Source organism: Scyliorhinus canicula, chromosome 11 (genome assembly GCF_902713615.1).
Source record: "Scyliorhinus canicula chromosome 11, sScyCan1.1, whole genome shotgun sequence".
Classification (NCBI taxonomy): domain Eukaryota; kingdom Metazoa; phylum Chordata; class Chondrichthyes; order Carcharhiniformes; family Scyliorhinidae; genus Scyliorhinus; species Scyliorhinus canicula.
The window spans coordinates 13,290,296-13,296,295 of record NC_052156.1 but is presented as its reverse complement, the minus strand read 5'-3'; the positions used below and the strand labels follow the sequence as shown (position 1 = coordinate 13,296,295).

The following is a 6,000-nucleotide window of genomic DNA, read 5'->3' as shown; positions in this document are numbered from 1 at the left end:
TACAATGTGTAAAGGAGAAGATGCGAATGAAGATATGCTTCCTCCGAACCTTTCTCACAACCCGGGACTGTTCCGTTATTTAATTTTTCTTTTGCATGGCTAAGTCTTAGCCAGCCATTTCAGACATATCTGGCCGTTGGAATTCTGGAAAGAATTTTTGAAGTGAAGGACACAATGCTCACATTGTGCTCCGCTAATGGTGGGCCGCTGTGGAATTTGGTCCTTTCTGTGATTAGTGAAAGTCCTGTGCAATCTCCCGCAGTTTGGGATTAATCTCGGCGGAGGTTGAGGATAGGATGCTGGCTGGTAGCCGGGAGGCTGCTGCTCATATCTAGTAAGTGCACATTCTGTTAAATTTGTCGCTTAATGCACCTGTTCTTGCTGCGCTGAAGTTGGTTTTACTTGTGAGACGTTTTGGGGATCTTATTCTCCCAAGTTTAAGCAGCGTAGTTATGAAACTTAAAACCCGGTACTGTCTGTACACTTCCAGATGGCAATGTGAGGTTTGACAACAGGCATATATCGAGCAGGCAGGCACTAAATCAAATGGCAGCACCTTTAAAGACAGGCTACAAACTAGTGCAGTACCTCCTTTTAATTCTGAATGTAGCCCATTTAAGAATAAAAGTAAACTCTGGTTGCAAACTCAAGCAAAGTGATGCCATCACTCAGTTGTGCTGGCATTTTACTTTTTAAAATGAAGAACCAAAAAGAGCAAAAGGCATGCAGCTTCAGAATGGCTGACAGGCTGTGTTTTGAGACAGAAAGTGTTACTTCGAGTAAGTAGAAGGGAAAGAGAATTTTAAGATTGGAAAGTGCAATTTTGAGTTTTTGAGCAAACTGGTCGTTCATTTGCTGTTTTGTCAGTCATAATTTCGGTGGCTCTACGTCTGTCTATCTAGCTGTCTGTCTATCTAACTTTATCTGTCCATCTGTTTCTATCTGTCTGTCTGTCTAACCATCCACAGTAAAATCTCAAGTTGAATCCCAGGGGATCCGGTCAATTTGTGTTAGGCGGAGCTTTGTATTAGTGAGGAGGCCCCATTTCCGCATGAATGTGTCTCTACGTGTCACCCGATATGCCCACAAATGGGGTCTATGTCAAAAACAACAGATTCAAATGCCGAATGAAAGCACAGTAAGGCAGTAAGTGTATGAAAACGCTTTTTTTTCAATCTGTTCGCACCTTACAATGGCCTGACCTTGTAAAAGGCTGGAGCTTTGCATCGGAAAATGCCCAGCGCTCCATAATTTCACGCTCTTGTGTGGTCTAACTCTTCTCTGATTGCTTGGCGTGGTCTTATGACAAATTTAGACAAGCTTGGCTAATCTGGAGTTACCAGTGCAAAATTCTGGCTTAACACAGGCATCGTTCTATCACGGGCTTCGTTCTAGGGATTTGCTATCCGGCTGGAGGGAATAATGACTTTAATGTAACCAGAAATTTGTCTGTCTATCTATCTATCTATCTATCTATCTATCTATCTATCTATCTATCTATCTATCTATCTATCTATCTATATCTATCTATCTATCTATCTATCTATCTATCTATCTATCTATCTATCTATCTATCTATCTATCTATCTATCTATCTATCTATCTGTCTATCTATCTTGTCTGTCTGTCTCTCTTACTCTATCTATCTATCTATCTATCTATATCTATCTATCTATCTATCTATCTATCTATCTATCTATCTATCTATCTATCTATCTATCTATCTATCTATCTATCTATCTATCTATCTATCTATCTATCTATCTATCTATCTGTCTGTCTATCTTACTCTATCTATCCATGTTCTTTCTATCTATGTATCTATCTATGTATCTATGTATGTATCTATCTATGTATCTATGTATGTATCTATCTATGTATCTGTCTATCTATCTTGTCTGTCTGTCTCTCTTACTCTATCTATCCATGTGGCTGTCTGTCTATCTAGCTATCCATATGTCTATATGGGCAGCAAGTCAGCATGGTCACACAGTGGTTAGCACTGTTGCTTCACAGCGCCAGGTCCTGGGTTCGATTCCCGGCTTGGGCCACTATCTGTGTCTGCACTTTCTCCCTGTGTCTGCGTGGGTTTCTTCTAGGAACTCCGGTTTCCTCCCACAAGTCCCGAAAGACGTGCTGTTAGGTGAATTGGACATTCTGAATTCTCACCCTGTGTGCCTAAACATGTACCGGAATGTGGCGATTAGGGGATTTTCACAGTAACCTCATTGCAGTGTTAATGTAAGTCTACTTGTCACAATAATAAAGATTATTATAAATATCTATACATCTATCGATCTCTTTCCTGACAAGAACAAGCTACTAATGAAGTACAAATTGAAAGTATTATGATCTACCCATTTAATCAGGGCTATAGTATTCTGAGTGGCTGCTAACACTTCATTTCTTAGCAAATCATAAATGAACACAACAAAATAATTTGAAATGTGAAAATGAAACCATGGAGCGCTGGAATATTTTATAGGTCTGGCACCATTTGTGGTGAGAGGCGAGGCACCATTGTGATTCCAACTTTTCTCCTTCTTTTGAAGACAGCAGTCAATCGTGATCCTTGTTCGAACCTTGCTCTGAAATGAATGGGTAGCTGAGCTATGCAAGATGTTCCCCAGGCAAGGGTTCCTGGTCGGTGCTGATCTTGGCCAAAACAGTCGTTGGGTGCTGCCATTGACCGGGACATTCCTGAGTTAGAGAACAGAACAACCAGGCAGGGTTTCCCATTCCCAATCATGTGTTGGGCATGCACGCGTGTTGGAGGTGGAGTGAGGATGGCATCAGGCCTACCATACCCTCCTCAATGGTCACGTACACAGCTAATACTGTCTAAATCACACGCGATCTACATTCATAAATAAGAAGCTGGATGAACACACGAGGGAGGTAGAAATAAAGAAGATGCTTAAAGATAAAGAGAGTTATTAGGAGATGCATGTGGAGCAAAAACATAGGGGCTGTTTAGCACAGGGCTAAATCGCTGGCTTTGAAAGTAGACCAAGGCAGGCCAGCAGCACGGTTCAATTCCCGTATCAGCCTCCCCGAACAGGCGCCGGAATGTGGCGACTAGGGGCTTTTCACAGTAACTTCATTTGAAGCCTACTTGTGACAATAAGCGATTTTCATTTCATTTCATTCAGAAGGACCAGCACACACTGATTGGGCCAAATAGCCTGTTTCTGTGCCACATATTCTGTTCAGAAGGGGAAATGGAGCGCTCACTTTGCAGCCTGAATAAAACAAAGTATGTTCTTTAGAGTGTATTGGTTATCTTAACTGTGGTGAGATGTGGGAGAGCAGGGCTGGATATTTCTTCCGCATGTTGTGTGTAACAGAAATTGAATACCGATCTTTACAAAGCGTTTTTATGATTTATGACATGTACCTGGGAAATCAACTCCTTCCAGTGTTAGATCTAGACCTTAAGCTGTTGTCAACAATTGTCGACTGATCCTTTGATGATACAGCACGAGAAGAAGGCAGCCACAAACTGAAAGGTTTCTTAGATCGTGCTGTTATCAGCATGTAAAGTAAGTTACTTTCATTCAGGAGTTAGAGCAACCTGAGAGCTGTAGGCAATGAATGTTATATTGGAGATTATCATCCTAAAAGTGATATTAGGGTGTTCTGCATGGCTAACCTTTTGGCGAGGCTGTAGGCACAATTTTTTATGTTGGAAGTTGTGACAAAATGGAAAGTTATTTTTTAGCATTCTAAAGCTGGAGACTCACAGAATTGCATGTTTACCTCAGACTGTATGTGTGTGTAAAGATGCACTTTCACAGACTTCATTTGCGAACACAAAAGGTTAATGAGAATTGTACAGCAACCTCATGGCTGTAGCTCGCTCTACACTCAGAGTTCCAATTGATCACGCAGGCCATGTGACCCTTACTCTGCTGTGTTGCCCTTAAATGGACAATCACCAAAGTATTCCTGAGAGTTAAAACAACTTGCATTGTATAACACTTTTAATTAGTAAACAACCCCCTCCCACCAACTAGGAGATTCACAGGAGTGTTATCACATAATATAAGACAGTGGTTAACAACCTAGGCTAGTGGGGAGTTGCCCGAGTGGCCTTCCTTCAGCTCATTGAGCTACAAGATTGAAATCGGGGTTGTTCACTAACCATGGCCCTTGAATAAGATTGAATACATTTAATACATACCGAATATTTCACAACGAGTTATAGAAAATGCTTAACCATTCATATATTATTGGTTCTGTTGTCAACTTCAAGTGGTAAAAATGAAATAAATATTTACACTTTTAACACAGAGAGAGCGCACGGCTCTCACAGTCACCTTGCTTCACTTTACATGCAAAAAAAAGCTACGCTGATGGAAACCATTGGGATGCGGCAACTGTGCGTGGGCAACAGTTAACAAATATCTCGTGGGTCGCACTCAGGAACCTGAAGGGCCTCTGTGGCCCCTCACAGGTTATCCACCAGTGCCATAATATCATTGGGTGTTAGAGCAGACATAGGCCATTCGGCCCATTTAGGGCAAGGAATGGCAGAACTGAGGGCTTAGACAACTGAAGATATGGCCACCGTTGGTGGTGGGATGAAACTGGGACAAATGCTAGAGGGCAGGATTGGAGGCTGGAGTTAGAAAGAGTGTTTGAAGTAACTTTCACCCATTCAGTTTGTCATCTCGTTCACCGTCAATTGGAATGTCTGTCGTGAGTGAGAAAGGGAGAAATTCACTTTTCATATGAAGAGATCTCAGGTTATTGTTGAGATAGAGAAGGAAAGAGAGATCAAAGCAAATTACTGTGGCTGCTGGAATCTGAAACAAAAACTGTAAATGCTGGGCAATCTCAGCAGATCTGACAGGGTGAAGAGAGAACATTGCTAACGTTTCGATCTTGGGTGACTCTTTGTCAAAAGAGAGATTTTTGTCTTATACTCGAAGTTGCCATCTAGAAGCAGAAAAATGTTGGGGCCCTACAGTCAATGTGCCATCTTTAGTTGGTCAAGTGTAGTTTGGGTACAAAAATGTGAAATCCTGGGCGGGATTCTCCGATAATGGGGCTAAGTGTTGACGCTGTCGTAAACAGCGGAGCGTTTTACGACTGCGCCATCGGGCCCATAGGAGTAGCGATCCTGCACCGCGCAGAGGGCCAGCACGGCACTGGAGCGCTTCACGCAGCTCCAGCTGCCGATTCGGGCACCAGCACGGCCGGCGCAGGTCCGCGCATGTGCGCCACGGTCGGCGCGAGTTCGCGCATGCGTGTGGGTTGCTTTCTCCGCGCCGGCCCCCGGGCAACATGGCGGAACTCTACAGGGGCCCAACACGGAGGAACATAGGGCCCCCTGGGATAAGCCCGCCTGCCGATCGGTAGTCCCCGATCGCGGGCCTAGCCACCGTGGAGAACCCCGCCGGAGTCGGATCCCCCCCCACCCTCACACCAGGATGGTCCCCGCAGCACGAACGGTGATATCCTGTCGGGTACGACCACAGCGAACGATGCCAGCGGGACTCGGCCGAACACGGCGGGCATTCGGCCTGTTGAGCATGGAGAATCGCTTGGGGGGGGGGGGGGGGGGGGGGGGGGGGGGAGAGCGTTGAGCCATTGGTGCCGATTCACCGGTCGCCGGAGAATTGGCTGACTGGCGTCGCGTGATTCTCACTCCCCCTCCCCCGGCGATTCTCCGACCCGGCGGGGACGGAGACTCCCGCCCCATCTCTTTCATTTTCTGACCAATGTGTTATAGTGTTTTTTATAATCCTGATGTGATTGATATTTATGGATTGCTCTCCCCAGAATTATGATTGTTCTTCATGATTGCGTTGCCTGTTCTGCCGGTGAGGTATTACACAGGAACTGGGGTTATTTATTTTCTTAAGCTGCCCGACCATTTATCAACTGAAACATTAAAGGTTTCTGCCTCTGAGCTAGAAGCTCTGAGTTCGAATCCCACCCCAGGACTTGACGGCTAAGGAAGGTGCGCTCATAATGTGGCCAAACAGGGTGAGT

General features: G+C 44.6%; 1 protein-coding gene across 2 annotated transcripts in view; it reads left to right on the top strand.

Moving 5' to 3' along the window:
* The first annotated feature begins 269 nt into the window (after positions 1 to 269).
* The window catches only part of LOC119973830 (semaphorin-3A-like), a 412,512-nt gene continuing 406,781 nt past the window's right edge, over positions 270 to 6,000 (top strand). The window contains exon 1 of one of the 2 annotated variants that reach the window (XM_038812287.1): positions 270 to 334. The gene's annotated coding sequence lies outside the window, so the exon portion shown is untranslated. The remainder of the gene's footprint in view (positions 335 to 6,000) is intronic. The other variant, XM_038812294.1, reaches the window with a different exon arrangement.